At 46.7% G+C, this 21,468-nt stretch overlaps 9 non-coding genes and 2 pseudogenes across 9 annotated transcripts; all 11 read right to left on the bottom strand.

The window, feature by feature from the left end:
- Positions 1-159: 159 nt before the first annotated feature.
- LOC130313117 (U2 spliceosomal RNA) lies at positions 160-350 on the bottom strand. Its single transcript, XR_008861135.1, has one exon. It is a non-coding gene; the product is annotated as a U2 spliceosomal RNA (small nuclear RNA).
- Positions 351-2,442: 2,092 nt separating this feature from the next.
- On the bottom strand, positions 2,443-2,626 carry LOC130313175 (U2 spliceosomal RNA). Its single transcript, XR_008861180.1, has one exon. It is a non-coding gene; the product is annotated as a U2 spliceosomal RNA (small nuclear RNA).
- Positions 2,627-3,319: 693 nt separating this feature from the next.
- Positions 3,320-3,479, bottom strand: LOC130313184 (U2 spliceosomal RNA; annotated as a pseudogene).
- A 2,088-nt stretch (positions 3,480-5,567) lies between these two features.
- On the bottom strand, positions 5,568-5,758 carry LOC130313115 (U2 spliceosomal RNA). The gene has a single exon (XR_008861134.1). It is a non-coding gene; the product is annotated as a U2 spliceosomal RNA (small nuclear RNA).
- Positions 5,759-7,855: 2,097 nt separating this feature from the next.
- LOC130313114 (U2 spliceosomal RNA) lies at positions 7,856-8,046 on the bottom strand. Its single transcript, XR_008861133.1, has one exon. It is a non-coding gene; the product is annotated as a U2 spliceosomal RNA (small nuclear RNA).
- A 2,083-nt stretch (positions 8,047-10,129) lies between these two features.
- Positions 10,130-10,313, bottom strand: LOC130313174 (U2 spliceosomal RNA). Its single transcript, XR_008861179.1, has one exon. It is a non-coding gene; the product is annotated as a U2 spliceosomal RNA (small nuclear RNA).
- Positions 10,314-11,006: 693 nt separating this feature from the next.
- On the bottom strand, positions 11,007-11,166 carry LOC130313183 (U2 spliceosomal RNA; annotated as a pseudogene).
- Positions 11,167-13,256: 2,090 nt separating this feature from the next.
- Positions 13,257-13,447, bottom strand: LOC130313113 (U2 spliceosomal RNA). Its single transcript, XR_008861132.1, has one exon. It is a non-coding gene; the product is annotated as a U2 spliceosomal RNA (small nuclear RNA).
- A 2,099-nt stretch (positions 13,448-15,546) lies between these two features.
- On the bottom strand, positions 15,547-15,737 carry LOC130313112 (U2 spliceosomal RNA). The gene has a single exon (XR_008861131.1). It is a non-coding gene; the product is annotated as a U2 spliceosomal RNA (small nuclear RNA).
- Positions 15,738-17,832: 2,095 nt separating this feature from the next.
- On the bottom strand, positions 17,833-18,023 carry LOC130313111 (U2 spliceosomal RNA). Its single transcript, XR_008861130.1, has one exon. It is a non-coding gene; the product is annotated as a U2 spliceosomal RNA (small nuclear RNA).
- A 2,091-nt stretch (positions 18,024-20,114) lies between these two features.
- On the bottom strand, positions 20,115-20,305 carry LOC130313110 (U2 spliceosomal RNA). The gene has a single exon (XR_008861129.1). It is a non-coding gene; the product is annotated as a U2 spliceosomal RNA (small nuclear RNA).
- Positions 20,306-21,468: the final 1,163 nt, after the last annotated feature.

Raw genomic sequence — 21,468 nt, 5'->3', positions numbered from 1 at the left:
CAACAGCGGCCAGACACAAGCAGAAGCAGCAGAAGCAGCAGCAGCAGCACCACCTTTTGTTTTTTGGCTGCAGCAGCAAGGCCCACAGGGCTGGCTAGCTGGCTAGCCAGCAAGCAGGTAGCAATGAAAGTAGGAATCTTTCTTTTTAACCCTGTAAGGGGGTGGTGCACTGTACCCGAAGATACTGCCATATCGGGTCAATGCATAGGGCGACGGAAGCAAGCTTCGAAATCGGCCCCCGTTCTCAAAAATCCATTTAATATATGGTCCCCAGATAGGGGACGTATCAGATATTAAACTGATAAGAACAGATACTACACTTGATCTTAGCCAAAAGGCCGAGAAGCGATAACCGTGAAAGGGGCGGGCCCAACAAGGTCCCCTTCATGGGCACTATCACTGCTTGCTGTCAGGGAGGCTGCCAGACAATTTTCCATGCACACTCTGGGCTGGGGGGCAGTCAACCACCAGTACACACAGCAGAACCTAAACCCATACCATTATTGCTAAGCAGCAAGACAGGGGCCCATTGCACTCCCACGGGGCCTTTTTAAATGCAATCCATAACCCGGATTTGCCAGGAACCCTTCTTACTCCTCCTACTTGCATGTGACACTGGGCTTAGGATCTGCATAGGAAACACACACACAAGCACACACCTACCTTTGTTGCCTGCAGATGCCTCCTTGGCTGTCCCCAAACGGTATCAAACCAACACCCACGGGAAGCTGTAAGCATAGAGGACATGCCTGCACCCCATTGGACTTACCTGTGTGGGTTAAATCCGGGTTATTTGACAACCTATGGCGGTGATGGTTCTGCTCAGGCAGAGCAGTGCTGATGCTCCTCATAAAGCTGTCGCTGCTGTGAAGGTTCTAGGTGACATCACAAATCCCTATGGTTACATACACAACAAAGCTGGGTTGTTGTTGTTTACACTCTGCAAGGCCTGTGGAAGTGAGTGACATCATAGCACTGTAGTTCTGAGGGTTCTAGATGGATGCAACAATCTCCTGTTGCTTCTATGAAGGCCATAATAGACGACATCACCAAACAGCTCCATAGTCACATACACAGCAAAGGAGAGATGTTGTTTACACCTAGTGATGTCAGTGGTATTGAGTGACATCACAGCACAGTGCTAAGGCTCCTGGGCCTGGACACAGCAGCGGCTGCAATATCTCAACGGAGAATACGTTTATATATATGTGTGTGTGTGCGCGTATATATATATATATATATATATATATATATATATATATATATATATTTCTCCGCCGAAATCACTTTTAAACCCATTTCCACCTTTTTTTCCCTTCTCTTCCTCTTACTTTTTTTTCACGTTTTTTTACGTTTTTCTCCTTTTCGCCTCTTTTCTGGGCGTATTATTCTTCTTTTTCTTCTTTTTTTTCGTCTAATGCATACCCCATCAGTGCAGCAATGCTTATTCAATACCGCCAGCAGATGGAGACACTGGGGGATAATTTTCTAAGGATTTATACTGATTTTTCCTGTCTGAATTTGTCGCACAGAAAGTTGCAGGCCAAATATGTGTGACATTTCTGCGACTTTAGCTTCTAGAGCATTTTTACAACATTATACATAGGTGCTGAATACATAAAAAGCGACTGTTCAGCGACAGACAAGTCGCATCGGCTGAAAGTAGGCCAGAATGTCAGTCCATGTTGGAGCAGGTTTAGATACAGTCTAAAGTATAGATCTCAAAGTCTGTGCACAGAATTTAGCAAGGGCCTCGCACCTTCTGATGCATCAGGTAGGTGCACAATAGCATAGCCTAACCCTCTGTACTTTGGTCTATATTGATGCGGGACATAGACAGCCAGCTGATGACCAATCCATTAGTGCAATGGATGGCTGGAAGCATTTGTCTTTGCCTTTGCAATACCACAGAAGCAATGCATGGTCAATGTACAGCAATGACACACCTGTGTGAACAGCCAGGAGACCCCCCCCCCCCCCCCCCCATGTTATGTTACATAGTTACATAGTTAGTACGGTCGAAAAAAGACATATGTCCATCAAGTTCAACCAGGGAATTAAGGGGTAGGGGTGTGGCGCGATATTGGGGAAGGGATGAGATTTTATATTTCTTCATAAGCATTAATCTTATTTTGTCAATTAGGAACATTCAGCACCCACCCGCTATCAAGGCAGCTGCCTATCATGTCATGCCCTACCTGCACAGGTGTGCTGGCTACTCAAATGATCCAATTAAGGAGGCCATTTAGTCAGCAGCAGCAGAAGTCCTGTGCCTGGACGCTCCAACAGCGGCCAGACACAAGCAGAAGCAGCAGAAGCAGCAGCAGCAGCACCACCTTTTGTTTTTTGGCTGCAGCAGCAAGGCCCACAGGGCTGGCTAGCTGGCTAGCCAGCAAGCAGGTAGCAATGAAAGTAGGAATCTTTCTTTTTAACCCTGTAAGGGGGTGGTGCACTGTACCCGAAGATACTGCCATATCGGGTCAATGCATAGGGCGACGGAAGCAAGCTTCGAAATCGGCCCCCGTTCTCAAAAATCCATTTAATATATGGTCCCCAGATAGGGGACGTATCAGATATTAAACTGATAAGAACAGATTTTTTTTTTTTTTTTTTATCTAAAGCCGAGGAACGTGCTTTCGATTCACCCAAAGTGCAAGAAAAAGTGCAAACGTGTTACACTAAAAAAACGTGCACAAAGGATGCGGTCTATCGCAAGCCCTTCTCCGATAGGAGAGAGGCCCCCCAACAAACCTTACCCTTCGCCTCCGGACCAAAAGGTACCTGCGAGGTTCCAGGTTCGATGTCCCTTTTCGCCGAAGCTACTAGGGGACCACAAATGCTCCCGGCATCCCCCTTGGCGTTGGCCAAGGTATCTGCCCGCAGAGCCGATTACGGTAGGTACCCTGCCAAAGCAGGAGTACCCGGGGTGTTTGCAGGGAGGTGCGGAACCTAATGGCCACACACACCTCCCCTAGACCGCCAGGAGGGACACCCAGAAGGGCTACCGCATCCTGACAAATCCTGTGAACACACAACACGCAAAAAGTGACACAGTGAGACAAAAAAGAAATAAATAAGTGAATGTGTGCAGATATACTGCCCGGACATCCGGCCGGATCTATAAAAATTTCTCTGATCCTAGCCAGAAGGCCGGGAATCAAGAGGTGAGTGCCACAAGGTGAAGAGATTATGGTGCCCGTGCTTCAACTCAGTGAGTCTATTCTCCCAGTGAGTTTCGGCACCTCGGGGTCACCACTCCCCGAGGCACAAAAGTACCTCGGCTCTAGACCCTCTCAGCCTCATGGCGAGACCCGGAGGGAACAGGTCACATCGGGGCAGCCGTCGAGCTGATTCCTCAGAACCAGCCCCGGAAAGCCCCGGTACGCCTGCATCCTCCATGCAGCACCCATCCCCACCAGCATGAAAACTGATAAGAACAGATACTACACTTGATCTTAGCCAAAAGGCCGAGAAGCGATAACCGTGAAAGGGGCGGGCCCAACAAGGTCCCCTTCATGGGCACTATCACTGCTTGCTGTCAGGGAGGCTGCCAGACAATTTTCCATGCACACTCTGGGCTGGGGGGCAGTCAACCACCAGTACACACAGCAGAACCTAAACCCATACCATTATTGCTAAGCAGCAAGACAGGGGCCCATTGCACTCCCACGGGGCCTTTTTAAATGCAATCCATAACCCGGATTTGCCAGGAACCCTTCTTACTCCTCCTACTTGCATGTGACACTGGGCTTAGGATCTGCATAGGAAACACACACACAAGCACACACCTACCTTTGTTGCCTGCAGATGCCTCCTTGGCTGTCCCCAAACGGTATCAAACCAACACCCACGGGAAGCTGTAAGCATAGAGGACATGCCTGCACCCCATTGGACTTACCTGTGTGGGTTAAATCCGGGTTATTTGACAACCTATGGCGGTGATGGTTCTGCTCAGGCAGAGCAGTGCTGATGCTCCTCATAAAGCTGTCGCTGCTGTGAAGGTTCTAGGTGACATCACAAATCCCTATGGTTACATACACAACAAAGCTGGGTTGTTGTTGTTTACACTCTGCAAGGCCTGTGGAAGTGAGTGACATCATAGCACTGTAGTTCTGAGGGTTCTAGATGGATGCAACAATCTCCTGTTGCTTCTATGAAGGCCATAATAGACGACATCACCAAACAGCTCCATAGTCACATACACAGCAAAGGAGAGATGTTGTTTACACCTAGTGATGTCAGTGGTATTGAGTGACATCACAGCACAGTGCTAAGGCTCCTGGGCCTGGACACAGCAGCGGCTGCAATATCTCAACGGAGAATACGTTTATATATATGTGTGTGTGTGCGCGTATATATATATATATATATATATATATATATATATATATATATATATATATTCTCCGCCGAAATCACTTTTAAACCCATTTCCACCTTTTTTTCCCTTCTCTTCCTCTTACTTTTTTTTCACGTTTTTTTACGTTTTTCTCCTTTTCGCCTCTTTTCTGGGCGTATTATTCTTCTTTTTCTTCTTTTTTTTCGTCTAATGCATACCCCATCAGTGCAGCAATGCTTATTCAATACCGCCAGCAGATGGAGACACTGGGGGATAATTTTCTAAGGATTTATACTGATTTTTCCTGTCTGAATTTGTCGCACAGAAAGTTGCAGGCCAAATATGTGTGACATTTCTGCGACTTTAGCTTCTAGAGCATTTTTACAACATTATACATAGGTGCTGAATACATAAAAAGCGACTGTTCAGCGACAGACAAGTCGCATCGGCTGAAAGTAGGCCAGAATGTCAGTCCATGTTGGAGCAGGTTTAGATACAGTCTAAAGCATAGATCTCAAAGTCTGTGCACAGAATTTAGCAAGGGCCTCGCACCTTCTGATGCATCAGGTAGGTGCACAATAGCATAGCCTAACCCTCTGTACTTTGGTCTATATTGATGCGGGACATAGACAGCCAGCTGATGACCAATCCACTAGTGCAATGGATGGCTGGAAGCATTTGTCTTTGCCTTTGCAATACCACAGAAGCAATGCATGGTCAATGTACAGCAATGACACACCTGTGTGAACAGCCAGGAGACCCCCCCCCCCCATGTTATGTTACATAGTTACATAGTTAGTACGGTCGAAAAAAGACATATGTCCATCAAGTTCAACCAGGGAATTAAGGGGTAGGGGTGTGGCGCGATATTGGGGAAGGGATGAGATTTTATATTTCTTCATAAGCATTAATCTTATTTTGTCAATTAGGAACATTCAGCACCCACCCGCTATCAAGGCAGCTGCCTATCATGTCATGCCCTACCTGCACAGGTGTGCTGGCTACTCAAATGATCCAATTAAGGAGGCCATTTAGTCAGCAGCAGCAGAAGTCCCGTGCCTGGACGCTCCAACAGCGGCCAGACACAAGCAGAAGCAGCAGAAGCAGCAGCAGCAGCACCACCTTTTGTTTTTTGGCTGCAGCAGCAAGGCCCACAGGGCTGGCTAGCTGGCTAGCCAGCAAGCAGGTAGCAATGAAAGTAGGAATCTTTCTTTTTAACCCTGTAAGGGGGTGGTGCACTGTACCCGAAGATACTGCCATATCGGGTCAATGCATAGGGCGACGGAAGCAAGCTTCGAAATCGGCCCCCGTTCTCAAAAATCCATTTAATATATGGTCCCCAGATAGGGGACGTATCAGATATTAAACTGATAAGAACAGATACTACACTTGATCTTAGCCAAAAGGCCGAGAAGCGATAACCGTGAAAGGGGCGGGCCCAACAAGGTCCCCTTCATGGGCACTATCACTGCTTGCTGTCAGGGAGGCTGCCAGACAATTTTCCATGCACACTCTGGGCTGGGGGGCAGTCAACCACCAGTACACACAGCAGAACCTAAACCCATACCATTATTGCTAAGCAGCAAGACAGGGGCCCATTGCACTCCCACGGGGCCTTTTTAAATGCAATCCATAACCCGGATTTGCCAGGAACCCTTCTTACTCCTCCTACTTGCATGTGACACTGGGCTTAGGATCTGCATAGGAAACACACACACAAGCACACACCTACCTTTGTTGCCTGCAGATGCCTCCTTGGCTGTCCCCAAACGGTATCAAACCAACACCCACGGGAAGCTGTAAGCATAGAGGACATGCCTGCACCCCACTGCACCCCATTGGACTTACCTGTGTGGGTTAAATCCGGGTTATTTGACAACCTATGGCGGTGATGGTTCTGCTCAGGCAGAGCAGTGCTGATGCTCCTCATAAAGCTGTCGCTGCTGTGAAGGTTCTAGGTGACATCACAAATCCCTATGGTTACATACACAACAAAGCTGGGTTGTTGTTGTTTACACTCTGCAAGGCCTGTGGAAGTGAGTGACATCATAGCACTGTAGTTCTGAGGGTTCTAGATGGATGCAACAATCTCCTGTTGCTTCTATGAAGGCCATAATAGACGACATCACCAAACAGCTCCATAGTCACATACACAGCAAAGGAGAGATGTTGTTTACACCTAGTGATGTCAGTGGTATTGAGTGACATCACAGCACAGTGCTAAGGCTCCTGGGCCTGGACACAGCAGCGGCTGCAATATCTCAACGGAGAATACGTTTATATATATGTGTGTGTGTGCGCGTATATATATATATATATATATATATATATATATATATATATATTTCTCCGCCGAAATCACTTTTAAACCCATTTCCACCTTTTTTTCCCTTCTCTTCCTCTTACTTTTTTTTCACGTTTTTTTACGTTTTTCTCCTTTTCGCCTCTTTTCTGGGCGTATTATTCTTCTTTTTCTTCTTTTTTTTCGTCTAATGCATACCCCATCAGTGCAGCAATGCTTATTCAATACCGCCAGCAGATGGAGACACTGGGGGATAATTTTCTAAGGATTTATACTGATTTTTCCTGTCTGAATTTGTCGCACAGAAAGTTGCAGGCCAAATATGTGTGACATTTCTGCGACTTTAGCTTCTAGAGCATTTTTACAACATTATACATAGGTGCTGAATACATAAAAAGCGACTGTTCAGCGACAGACAAGTCGCATCGGCTGAAAGTAGGCCAGAATGTCAGTCCATGTTGGAGCAGGTTTAGATACAGTCTAAAGTATAGATCTCAAAGTCTGTGCACAGAATTTAGCAAGGGCCTCGCACCTTCTGATGCATCAGGTAGGTGCACAATAGCATAGCCTAACCCTCTGTACTTTGGTCTATATTGATGCGGGACATAGACAGCCAGCTGATGACCAATCCATTAGTGCAATGGATGGCTGGAAGCATTTGTCTTTGCCTTTGCAATACCACAGAAGCAATGCATGGTCAATGTACAGCAATGACACACCTGTGTGAACAGCCAGGAGACCCCCCCCCCCCCCCCCCATGTTATGTTACATAGTTACATAGTTAGTACGGTCGAAAAAAGACATATGTCCATCAAGTTCAACCAGGGAATTAAGGGGTAGGGGTGTGGCGCGATATTGGGGAAGGGATGAGATTTTATATTTCTTCATAAGCATTAATCTTATTTTGTCAATTAGGAACATTCAGCACCCACCCGCTATCAAGGCAGCTGCCTATCATGTCATGCCCTACCTGCACAGGTGTGCTGGCTACTCAAATGATCCAATTAAGGAGGCCATTTAGTCAGCAGCAGCAGAAGTCCTGTGCCTGGACGCTCCAACAGCGGCCAGACACAAGCAGAAGCAGCAGAAGCAGCAGCAGCAGCACCACCTTTTGTTTTTTGGCTGCAGCAGCAAGGCCCACAGGGCTGGCTAGCTGGCTAGCCAGCAAGCAGGTAGCAATGAAAGTAGGAATCTTTCTTTTTAACCCTGTAAGGGGGTGGTGCACTGTACCCGAAGATACTGCCATATCGGGTCAATGCATAGGGCGACGGAAGCAAGCTTCGAAATCGGCCCCCGTTCTCAAAAATCCATTTAATATATGGTCCCCAGATAGGGGACGTATCAGATATTAAACTGATAAGAACAGATACTACACTTGATCTTAGCCAAAAGGCCGAGAAGCGATAACCGTGAAAGGGGCGGGCCCAACAAGGTCCCCTTCATGGGCACTATCACTGCTTGCTGTCAGGGAGGCTGCCAGACAATTTTCCATGCACACTCTGGGCTGGGGGGCAGTCAACCACCAGTACACACAGCAGAACCTAAACCCATACCATTATTGCTAAGCAGCAAGACAGGGGCCCATTGCACTCCCACGGGGCCTTTTTAAATGCAATCCATAACCCGGATTTGCCAGGAACCCTTCTTACTCCTCCTACTTGCATGTGACACTGGGCTTAGGATCTGCATAGGAAACACACACACAAGCACACACCTACCTTTGTTGCCTGCAGATGCCTCCTTGGCTGTCCCCAAACGGTATCAAACCAACACCCACGGGAAGCTGTAAGCATAGAGGACATGCCTGCACCCCATTGGACTTACCTGTGTGGGTTAAATCCGGGTTATTTGACAACCTATGGCGGTGATGGTTCTGCTCAGGCAGAGCAGTGCTGATGCTCCTCATAAAGCTGTCGCTGCTGTGAAGGTTCTAGGTGACATCACAAATCCCTATGGTTACATACACAACAAAGCTGGGTTGTTGTTGTTTACACTCTGCAAGGCCTGTGGAAGTGAGTGACATCATAGCACTGTAGTTCTGAGGGTTCTAGATGGATGCAACAATCTCCTGTTGCTTCTATGAAGGCCATAATAGACGACATCACCAAACAGCTCCATAGTCACATACACAGCAAAGGAGAGATGTTGTTTACACCTAGTGATGTCAGTGGTATTGAGTGACATCACAGCACAGTGCTAAGGCTCCTGGGCCTGGACACAGCAGCGGCTGCAATATCTCAACGGAGAATACGTTTATATATATGTGTGTGTGTGCGCGTATATATATATATATATATATATATATATATATATATATATATATATTTCTCCGCCGAAATCACTTTTAAACCCATTTCCACCTTTTTTTCCCTTCTCTTCCTCTTACTTTTTTTTCACGTTTTTTTACGTTTTTCTCCTTTTCGCCTCTTTTCTGGGCGTATTATTCTTCTTTTTCTTCTTTTTTTTCGTCTAATGCATACCCCATCAGTGCAGCAATGCTTATTCAATACCGCCAGCAGATGGAGACACTGGGGGATAATTTTCTAAGGATTTATACTGATTTTTCCTGTCTGAATTTGTCGCACAGAAAGTTGCAGGCCAAATATGTGTGACATTTCTGCGACTTTAGCTTCTAGAGCATTTTTACAACATTATACATAGGTGCTGAATACATAAAAAGCGACTGTTCAGCGACAGACAAGTCGCATCGGCTGAAAGTAGGCCAGAATGTCAGTCCATGTTGGAGCAGGTTTAGATACAGTCTAAAGTATAGATCTCAAAGTCTGTGCACAGAATTTAGCAAGGGCCTCGCACCTTCTGATGCATCAGGTAGGTGCACAATAGCATAGCCTAACCCTCTGTACTTTGGTCTATATTGATGCGGGACATAGACAGCCAGCTGATGACCAATCCATTAGTGCAATGGATGGCTGGAAGCATTTGTCTTTGCCTTTGCAATACCACAGAAGCAATGCATGGTCAATGTACAGCAATGACACACCTGTGTGAACAGCCAGGAGACCCCCCCCCCCCCCCCCCCATGTTATGTTACATAGTTACATAGTTAGTACGGTCGAAAAAAGACATATGTCCATCAAGTTCAACCAGGGAATTAAGGGGTAGGGGTGTGGCGCGATATTGGGGAAGGGATGAGATTTTATATTTCTTCATAAGCATTAATCTTATTTTGTCAATTAGGAACATTCAGCACCCACCCGCTATCAAGGCAGCTGCCTATCATGTCATGCCCTACCTGCACAGGTGTGCTGGCTACTCAAATGATCCAATTAAGGAGGCCATTTAGTCAGCAGCAGCAGAAGTCCTGTGCCTGGACGCTCCAACAGCGGCCAGACACAAGCAGAAGCAGCAGCAGCAGCACCACCTTTTGTTTTTTGGCTGCAGCAGCAAGGCCCACAGGGCTGGCTAGCTGGCTAGCCAGCAAGCAGGTAGCAATGAAAGTAGGAATCTTTCTTTTTAACCCTGTAAGGGGGTGGTGCACTGTACCCGAAGATACTGCCATATCGGGTCAATGCATAGGGCGACGGAAGCAAGCTTCGAAATCGGCCCCCGTTCTCAAAAATCCATTTAATATATGGTCCCCAGATAGGGGACGTATCAGATATTAAACTGATAAGAACAGATTTTTTTTTTTTTTTTTTATCTAAAGCCGAGGAACGTGCTTTCGATTCACCCAAAGTGCAAGAAAAAGTGCAAACGTGTTACACTAAAAAAACGTGCACAAAGGATGCGGTCTATCGCAAGCCCTTCTCCGATAGGAGAGAGGCCCCCCAACAAACCTTACCCTTCGCCTCCGGACCAAAAGGTACCTGCGAGGTTCCAGGTTCGATGTCCCTTTTCGCCGAAGCTACTAGGGGACCACAAATGCTCCCGGCATCCCCCTTGGCGTTGGCCAAGGTATCTGCCCGCAGAGCCGATTACGGTAGGTACCCTGCCAAAGCAGGAGTACCCGGGGTGTTTGCAGGGAGGTGCGGAACCTAATGGCCACACACACCTCCCCTAGACCGCCAGGAGGGACACCCAGAAGGGCTACCGCATCCTGACAAATCCTGTGAACACACAACACGCAAAAAGTGACACAGTGAGACAAAAAAGAAATAAATAAGTGAATGTGTGCAGATATACTGCCCGGACATCCGGCCGGATCTATAAAAATTTCTCTGATCCTAGCCAGAAGGCCGGGAATCAAGAGGTGAGTGCCACAAGGTGAAGAGATTATGGTGCCCGTGCTTCAACTCAGTGAGTCTATTCTCCCAGTGAGTTTCGGCACCTCGGGGTCACCACTCCCCGAGGCACAAAAGTACCTCGGCTCTAGACCCTCTCAGCCTCATGGCGAGACCCGGAGGGAACAGGTCACATCGGGGCAGCCGTCGAGCTGATTCCTCAGAACCAGCCCCGGAAAGCCCCGGTACGCCTGCATCCTCCATGCAGCACCCATCCCCACCAGCATGAAAACTGATAAGAACAGATACTACACTTGATCTTAGCCAAAAGGCCGAGAAGCGATAACCGTGAAAGGGGCGGGCCCAACAAGGTCCCCTTCATGGGCACTATCACTGCTTGCTGTCAGGGAGGCTGCCAGACAATTTTCCATGCACACTCTGGGCTGGGGGGCAGTCAACCACCAGTACACACAGCAGAACCTAAACCCATACCATTATTGCTAAGCAGCAAGACAGGGGCCCATTGCACTCCCACGGGGCCTTTTTAAATGCAATCCATAACCCGGATTTGCCAGGAACCCTTCTTACTCCTCCTACTTGCATGTGACACTGGGCTTAGGATCTGCATAGGAAACACACACACAAGCACACACCTACCTTTGTTGCCTGCAGATGCCTCCTTGGCTGTCCCCAAACGGTATCAAACCAACACCCACGGGAAGCTGTAAGCATAGAGGACATGCCTGCACCCCATTGGACTTACCTGTGTGGGTTAAATCCGGGTTATTTGACAACCTATGGCGGTGATGGTTCTGCTCAGGCAGAGCAGTGCTGATGCTCCTCATAAAGCTGTCGCTGCTGTGAAGGTTCTAGGTGACATCACAAATCCCTATGGTTACATACACAACAAAGCTGGGTTGTTGTTGTTTACACTCTGCAAGGCCTGTGGAAGTGAGTGACATCATAGCACTGTAGTTCTGAGGGTTCTAGATGGATGCAACAATCTCCTGTTGCTTCTATGAAGGCCATAATAGACGACATCACCAAACAGCTCCATAGTCACATACACAGCAAAGGAGAGATGTTGTTTACACCTAGTGATGTCAGTGGTATTGAGTGACATCACAGCACAGTGCTAAGGCTCCTGGGCCTGGACACAGCAGCGGCTGCAATATCTCAACGGAGAATACGTTTATATATATGTGTGTGTGTGCGCGTATATATATATATATATATATATATATATATATATATATATATATATATATATTCTCCGCCGAAATCACTTTTAAACCCATTTCCACCTTTTTTTCCCTTCTCTTCCTCTTACTTTTTTTTCACGTTTTTTTACGTTTTTCTCCTTTTCGCCTCTTTTCTGGGCGTATTATTCTTCTTTTTCTTCTTTTTTTTCGTCTAATGCATACCCCATCAGTGCAGCAATGCTTATTCAATACCGCCAGCAGATGGAGACACTGGGGGATAATTTTCTAAGGATTTATACTGATTTTTCCTGTCTGAATTTGTCGCACAGAAAGTTGCAGGCCAAATATGTGTGACATTTCTGCGACTTTAGCTTCTAGAGCATTTTTACAACATTATACATAGGTGCTGAATACATAAAAAGCGACTGTTCAGCGACAGACAAGTCGCATCGGCTGAAAGTAGGCCAGAATGTCAGTCCATGTTGGAGCAGGTTTAGATACAGTCTAAAGCATAGATCTCAAAGTCTGTGCACAGAATTTAGCAAGGGCCTCGCACCTTCTGATGCATCAGGTAGGTGCACAATAGCATAGCCTAACCCTCTGTACTTTGGTCTATATTGATGCGGGACATAGACAGCCAGCTGATGACCAATCCACTAGTGCAATGGATGGCTGGAAGCATTTGTCTTTGCCTTTGCAATACCACAGAAGCAATGCATGGTCAATGTACAGCAATGACACACCTGTGTGAACAGCCAGGAGACCCCCCCCCCCCATGTTATGTTACATAGTTACATAGTTAGTACGGTCGAAAAAAGACATATGTCCATCAAGTTCAACCAGGGAATTAAGGGGTAGGGGTGTGGCGCGATATTGGGGAAGGGATGAGATTTTATATTTCTTCATAAGCATTAATCTTATTTTGTCAATTAGGAACATTCAGCACCCACCCGCTATCAAGGCAGCTGCCTATCATGTCATGCCCTACCTGCACAGGTGTGCTGGCTACTCAAATGATCCAATTAAGGAGGCCATTTAGTCAGCAGCAGCAGAAGTCCCGTGCCTGGACGCTCCAACAGCGGCCAGACACAAGCAGAAGCAGCAGAAGCAGCAGCAGCAGCACCACCTTTTGTTTTTTGGCTGCAGCAGCAAGGCCCACAGGGCTGGCTAGCTGGCTAGCCAGCAAGCAGGTAGCAATGAAAGTAGGAATCTTTCTTTTTAACCCTGTAAGGGGGTGGTGCACTGTACCCGAAGATACTGCCATATCGGGTCAATGCATAGGGCGACGGAAGCAAGCTTCGAAATCGGCCCCCGTTCTCAAAAATCCATTTAATATATGGTCCCCAGATAGGGGACGTATCAGATATTAAACTGATAAGAACAGATACTACACTTGATCTTAGCCAAAAGGCCGAGAAGCGATAACCGTGAAAGGGGCGGGCCCAACAAGGTCCCCTTCATGGGCACTATCACTGCTTGCTGTCAGGGAGGCTGCCAGACAATTTTCCATGCACACTCTGGGCTGGGGGGCAGTCAACCACCAGTACACACAGCAGAACCTAAACCCATACCATTATTGCTAAGCAGCAAGACAGGGGCCCATTGCACTCCCACGGGGCCTTTTTAAATGCAATCCATAACCCGGATTTGCCAGGAACCCTTCTTACTCCTCCTACTTGCATGTGACACTGGGCTTAGGATCTGCATAGGAAACACACACACAAGCACACACCTACCTTTGTTGCCTGCAGATGCCTCCTTGGCTGTCCCCAAACGGTATCAAACCAACACCCACGGGAAGCTGTAAGCATAGAGGACATGCCTGCACCCCATTGGACTTACCTGTGTGGGTTAAATCCGGGTTATTTGACAACCTATGGCGGTGATGGTTCTGCTCAGGCAGAGCAGTGCTGATGCTCCTCATAAAGCTGTCGCTGCTGTGAAGGTTCTAGGTGACATCACAAATCCCTATGGTTACATACACAACAAAGCTGGGTTGTTGTTGTTTACACTCTGCAAGGCCTGTGGAAGTGAGTGACATCATAGCACTGTAGTTCTGAGGGTTCTAGATGGATGCAACAATCTCCTGTTGCTTCTATGAAGGCCATAATAGACGACATCACCAAACAGCTCCATAGTCACATACACAGCAAAGGAGAGATGTTGTTTACACCTAGTGATGTCAGTGGTATTGAGTGACATCACAGCACAGTGCTAAGGCTCCTGGGCCTGGACACAGCAGCGGCTGCAATATCTCAACGGAGAATACGTTTATATATATGTGTGTGTGTGCGCGTATATATATATATATATATATATATATATATATATATATATATATTTCTCCGCCGAAATCACTTTTAAACCCATTTCCACCTTTTTTTCCCTTCTCTTCCTCTTACTTTTTTTTCACGTTTTTTTACGTTTTTCTCCTTTTCGCCTCTTTTCTGGGCGTATTATTCTTCTTTTTCTTCTTTTTTTTCGTCTAATGCATACCCCATCAGTGCAGCAATGCTTATTCAATACCGCCAGCAGATGGAGACACTGGGGGATAATTTTCTAAGGATTTATACTGATTTTTCCTGTCTGAATTTGTCGCACAGAAAGTTGCAGGCCAAATATGTGTGACATTTCTGCGACTTTAGCTTCTAGAGCATTTTTACAACATTATACATAGGTGCTGAATACATAAAAAGCGACTGTTCAGCGACAGACAAGTCGCATCGGCTGAAAGTAGGCCAGAATGTCAGTCCATGTTGGAGCAGGTTTAGATACAGTCTAAAGTATAGATCTCAAAGTCTGTGCACAGAATTTAGCAAGGGCCTCGCACCTTCTGATGCATCAGGTAGGTGCACAATAGCATAGCCTAACCCTCTGTACTTTGGTCTATATTGATGCGGGACATAGACAGCCAGCTGATGACCAATCCATTAGTGCAATGGATGGCTGGAAGCATTTGTCTTTGCCTTTGCAATACCACAGAAGCAATGCATGGTCAATGTACAGCAATGACACACCTGTGTGAACAGCCAGGAGACCCCCCCCCCCCCCCCCCCCCCCCCCCCATGTTATGTTACATAGTTACATAGTTAGTACGGTCGAAAAAAGACATATGTCCATCAAGTTCAACCAGGGAATTAAGGGGTAGGGGTGTGGCGCAATATTGGGGAAGGGATGAGATTTTATATTTCTTCATAAGCATTAATCTTATTTTGTCAATTAGGAACATTCAGCACCCACCCGCTATCAAGGCAGCTGCCTATCATGTCATGCCCTACCTGCACAGGTGTGCTGGCTACTCAAATGATCCAATTAAGGAGGCCATTTAGTCAGCAGCAGCAGAAGTCCTGTGCCTGGACGCTCCAACAGCGGCCAGACACAAGCAGAAGCAGCAGAAGCAGCAGCAGCAGCACCACCTTTTGTTTTTTGGCTGCAGCAGCAAGGCCCACAGGGCTGGCTAGCTGGCTAGCCAGCAAGCAGGTAGCAATGAAAGTAGGAATCTTTCTTTTTAACCCTGTAAGGGGGTGGTGCACTGTACCCGAAGATACTGCCATATCGGGTCAATGCATAGGGCGACGGAAGCAAGCTTCGAAATCGGCCCCCGTTCTCAAAAATCCATTTAATATATGGTCCCCAGATAGGGGACGTATCAGATATTAAACTGATAAGAACAGATACTACACTTGATCTTAGCCAAAAGGCCGAGAAGCGATAACCGTGAAAGGGGCGGGCCCAACAAGGTCCCCTTCATGGGCACTATCACTGCTTGCTGTCAGGGAGGCTGCCAGACAATTTTCCATGCACACTCTGGGCTGGGGGGCAGTCAACCACCAGTACACACAGCAGAACCTAAACCCATACCATTATTGCTAAGCAGCAAGACAGGGGCCCATTGCACTCCCACGGGGCCTTTTTAAATGCAATCCATAACCCGGATTTGCCAGGAACCCTTCTTACTCCTCCTACTTGCATGTGACACTGGGCTTAGGATCTGCATAGGAAACACACACACAAGCACACACCTACCTTTGTTGCCTGCAGATGCCTCCTTGGCTGTCCCCAAACGGTATCAAACCAACACCCACGGGAAGCTGTAAGCATAGAGGACATGCCTGCACCCCATTGGACTTACCTGTGTGGGTTAAATCCGGGTTATTTGACAACCTATGGCGGTGATGGTTCTGCTCAGGCAGAGCAGTGCTGATGCTCCTCATAAAGCTGTCGCTGCTGTGAAGGTTCTAGGTGACATCACAAATCCCTATGGTTACATACACAACAAAGCTGGGTTGTTGTTGTTTACACTCTGCAAGGCCTGTGGAAGTGAGTGACATCATAGCACTGTAGTTCTGAGGGTTCTAGATGGATGCAACAATCTCCTGTTGCTTCTATGAAGGCCATAATAGACGACATCACCAAACAGCTCCATAGTCACATACACAGCAAAGGAGAGATGTTGTTTACACCTAGTGATGTCAGTGGTATTGAGTGACATCACAGCACAGTGCTAAGGCTCCTGGGCCTGGACACAGCAGCGGCTGCAATATCTCAACGGAGAATACGTTTATATATATGTGTGTGTGTGCGCGTATATATATATATATATATATATATATATATATATATATATATATATATTCTCCGCCGAAATCACTTTTAAACCCATTTCCACCTTTTTTTCCCTTCTCTTCCTCTTACTTTTTTTTCACGTTTTTTTACGTTTTTCTCCTTTTCGCCTCTTTTCTGGGCGTATTATTCTTCTTTTTCTTCTTTTTTTTCGTCTAATGCATACCCCATCAGTGCAGCAATGCTTATTCAATACCGCCAGCAGATGGAGACACTGGGGGATAATTTTCTAAGGATTTATACTGATTTTTCCTGTCTGAATTTGTCGCACAGAAAGTTGCAGGCCAAATATGTGTGACATTTCTGCGACTTTAGCTTCTAGAGCATTTTTACAACATTATACATAGGTGCTGAATACATAAAAAGCGACTGTTCAGCGACAGACAAGTCGCATCGGCTGAAAGTAGGCCAGAATGTCAGTCCATGTTGGAGCAGGTTTAGATACAGTCTAAAGTATAGATCTCAAAGTCTGTGCACAGAATTTAGCAAGGGCCTCGCACCTTCTGATGCATCAGGTAGGTGCACAATAGCATAGCCTAACCCTCTGTACTTTGGTCTATATTGATGCGGGACATAGACAGCCAGCTGATGACCAATCCATTAGTGCAATGGATGGCTGGAAGCATTTGTCTTTGCCTTTGCAATACCACAGAAGCAATGCATGGTCAATGTACAGCAATGACACACCTGTGTGAACAGCCAGGAGACCCCCCCCCCCCCCCCCCCCCATGTTATGTTACATAGTTACATAGTTAGTACGGTCGAAAAAAGACATATGTCCATCAAGTTCAACCAGGGAATTAAGGGGTAGGGGTGTGGCGCGATATTGGGGAAGGGATGAGATTTTATATTTCTTCATAAGCATTAATCTTATTTTGTCAATTAGGAACATTCAGCACCCACCCGCTATCAAGGCAGCTGCCTATCATGTCATGCCCTACCTGCACAGGTGTGCTGGCTACTCAAATGATCCAATTAAGGAGGCCATTTAGTCAGCAGCAGCAGAAGTCCTGTGCCTGGACGCTCCAACAGCGGCCAGACACAAGCAGAAGCAGCAGAAGCAGCAGCAGCAGCACCACCTTTTGTTTTTTGGCTGCAGCAGCAAGGCCCACAGGGCTGGCTAGCTGGCTAGCCAGCAAGCAGGTAGCAATGAAAGTAGGAATCTTTCTTTTTAACCCTGTAAGGGGGTGGTGCACTGTACCCGAAGATACTGCCATATCGGGTCAATGCATAGGGCGACGGAAGCAAGCTTCGAAATCGGCCCCCGTTCTCAAAAATCCATTTAATATATGGTCCCCAGATAGGGGACGTATCAGATATTAAACTGATAAGAACAGATACTACACTTGATCTTAGCCAAAAGGCCGAGAAGCGATAACCGTGAAAGGGGCGGGCCCAACAAGGTCCCCTTCATGGGCACTATCACTGCTTGCTGTCAGGGAGGCTGCCAGACAATTTTCCATGCACACTCTGGGCTGGGGGGCAGTCAACCACCAGTACACACAGCAGAACCTAAACCCATACCATTATTGCTAAGCAGCAAGACAGGGGCCCATTGCACTCCCACGGGGCCTTTTTAAATGCAATCCATAACCCGGATTTGCCAGGAACCCTTCTTACTCCTCCTACTTGCATGTGACACTGGGCTTAGGATCTGCATAGGAAACACACACACAAGCACACACCTACCTTTGTTGCCTGCAGATGCCTCCTTGGCTGTCCCCAAACGGTATCAAACCAACACCCACGGGAAGCTGTAAGCATAGAGGACATGCCTGCACCCCATTGGACTTACCTGTGTGGGTTAAATCCGGGTTATTTGACAACCTATGGCGGTGATGGTTCTGCTCAGGCAGAGCAGTGCTGATGCTCCTCATAAAGCTGTCGCTGCTGTGAAGGTTCTAGGTGACATCACAAATCCCTATGGTTACATACACAACAAAGCTGGGTTGTTGTTGTTTACACTCTGCAAGGCCTGTGGAAGTGAGTGACATCATAGCACTGTAGTTCTGAGGGTTCTAGATGGATGCAACAATCTCCTGTTGCTTCTATGAAGGCCATAATAGACGACATCACCAAACAGCTCCATAGTCACATACACAGCAAAGGAGAGATGTTGTTTACACCTAGTGATGTCAGTGGTATTGAGTGACATCACAGCACAGTGCTAAGGCTCCTGGGCCTGGACACAGCAGCGGCTGCAATATCTCAACGGAGAATACGTTTATATATATGTGTGTGTGTGCGCGTATATATATATATATATATATATATATATATATATATATATATATATATATTTCTCCGCCGAAATCACTTTTAAACCCATTTCCACCTTTTTTTCCCTTCTCTTCCTCTTACTTTTTTTTCACGTTTTTTTACGTTTTTCTCCTTTTCGCCTCTTTTCTGGGCGTATTATTCTTCTTTTTCTTCTTTTTTTTCGTCTAATGCATACCCCATCAGTGCAGCAATGCTTATTCAATACCGCCAGCAGATGGAGACACTGGGGGATAATTTTCTAAGGATTTATACTGATTTTTCCTGTCTGAATTTGTCGCACAGAAAGTTGCAGGCCAAATATGTGTGACATTTCTGCGACTTTAGCTTCTAGAGCATTTTTACAACATTATACATAGGTGCTGAATACATAAAAAGCGACTGTTCAGCGACAGACAAGTCGCATCGGCTGAAAGTAGGCCAGAATGTCAGTCCATGTTGGAGCAGGTTTAGATACAGTCTAAAGCATAGATCTCAAAGTCTGTGCACAGAATTTAGCAAGGGCCTCGCACCTTCTGATGCATCAGGTAGGTGCACAATAGCATAGCCTAACCCTCTGTACTTTGGTCTATATTGATGCGGGACATAGACAGCCAGCTGATGACCAATCCACTAGTGCAATGGATGGCTGGAAGCATTTGTCTTTGCCTTTGCAATACCACAGAAGCAATGCATGGTCAATGTACAGCAATGACACACCTGTGTGAACAGCCAGGAGACCCCCCCCCCCCCCATGTTATGTTACATAGTTACATAGTTAGTACGGTCGAAAAAAGACATATGTCCATCAAGTTCAACCAGGGAATTAAGGGGTAGGGGTGTGGCGCGATATTGGGGAAGGGATGAGATTTTATATTTCTTCATAAGCATTAATCTTATTTTGTCAATTAGGAACATTCAGCACCCACCCGCTATCAAGGCAGCTGCCTATCATGTCATGCCCTACCTGCACAGGTGTGCTGGCTACTCAAATGATCCAATTAAGGAGGCCATTTAGTCAGCAGCAGCAGAAGTCCTGTGCCTGGACGCTCCAACAGCGGCCAGACACAAGCAGAAGCAGCAGAAGCAGCAGCAGCAGCACCACCTTTTGTTTTTTGGCTGCAGCAGCAAGGCCCACAGGGCTGGCTAGCTGGCTAGCCAGCAAGCAGGTAGCAATGAAAGTAGGAATCTTTCTTTTTAACCCTGTAAGGGGGTGGTGCACTGTACCCGAAGATACTGCCATATCGGGTCAATGCATAGGGCGACGGAAGCAAGCTTCGAAATCGGCCCCCGTTCTCAAAAATCCATTTAATATATGGTCCCCAGATAGGGGACGTATCAGATATTAAACTGATAAGAACAGATACTACACTTGATCTTAGCCAAAAGGCCGAGAAGCGATAACCGTGAAAGGGGCGGGCCCAACAAGGTCCCCTTCATGGGCACTATCACTGCTTGCTGTCAGGGAGGCTGCCAGACAATTTTCCATGCACACTCTGGGCTGGGGGGCAGTCAACCACCAGTACACACAGCAGAACCTAAACCCATACCATTATTGCTAAGCAGCAAGACAGGGGCCCATTGCACTCCCACGGGGCCTTTTTAAATGCAATCCATAACCCGGATTTGCCAGGAACCCTTCTTACTCCTCCTACTTGCATGTGACACTGGGCTTAGGATCTGCATAGGAAACACACACACAAGCACACACCTACCTTTGTTGCCTGCAGATGCCTCCTTGGCTGTCCCCAAACGGTATCAAACCAACACCCACGGGAAGCTGTAAGCATAGAGGACATGCCTGCACCCCATTGGACTTACCTGTGTGGGTTAAATCCGGGTTATTTGACAACCTATGGCGGTGATGGTTCTGCTCAGGCAGAGCAGTGCTGATGCTCCTCATAAAGCTGTCGCTGCTGTGAAGGTTCTAGGTGACATCACAAATCCCTATGGTTACATACACAACAAAGCTGGGTTGTTGTTGTTTACACTCTGCAAGGCCTGTGGAAGTGAGTGACATCATAGCACTGTAGTTCTGAGGGTTCTAGATGGATGCAACAATCTCCTGTTGCTTCTATGAAGGCCATAATAGACGACATCACCAAACAGCTCCATAGTCACATACACAGCAAAGGAGAGATGTTGTTTACACCTAGTGATGTCAGTGGTATTGAGTGACATCACAGCACAGTGCTAAGGCTCCTGGGCCTGGACACAGCAGCGGCTGCAATATCTCAACGGAGAATACGTTTATATATATGTGTGTGTGTGCGCGTATATATATATATATATATATATATATATATATATATATATATATATATTTCTCCGCCGAAATCACTTTTAAACCCATTTCCACCTTTTTTTCCCTTCTCTTCCTCTTACTTTTTTTTCACGTTTTTTTACGTTTTTCTCCTTTTCGCCTCTTTTCTGGGCGTATTATTATTCTTTTTCTTCTTTTTTTTCGTCTAATGCATACCCCATCAGTGCAGCAATGCTTATTCAATACCGCCAGCAGATGGAGACACTGGGGGATAATTTTCTAAGGATTTATACTGATTTTTC

This window comes from Hyla sarda, unplaced genomic scaffold, assembly GCF_029499605.1.
Source record: "Hyla sarda isolate aHylSar1 unplaced genomic scaffold, aHylSar1.hap1 scaffold_175, whole genome shotgun sequence".
Classification (NCBI taxonomy): domain Eukaryota; kingdom Metazoa; phylum Chordata; class Amphibia; order Anura; family Hylidae; genus Hyla; species Hyla sarda.
The sequence above is the reverse complement of the archived record's forward strand: the minus strand, read 5'-3'. Positions and strand labels throughout refer to the sequence as shown.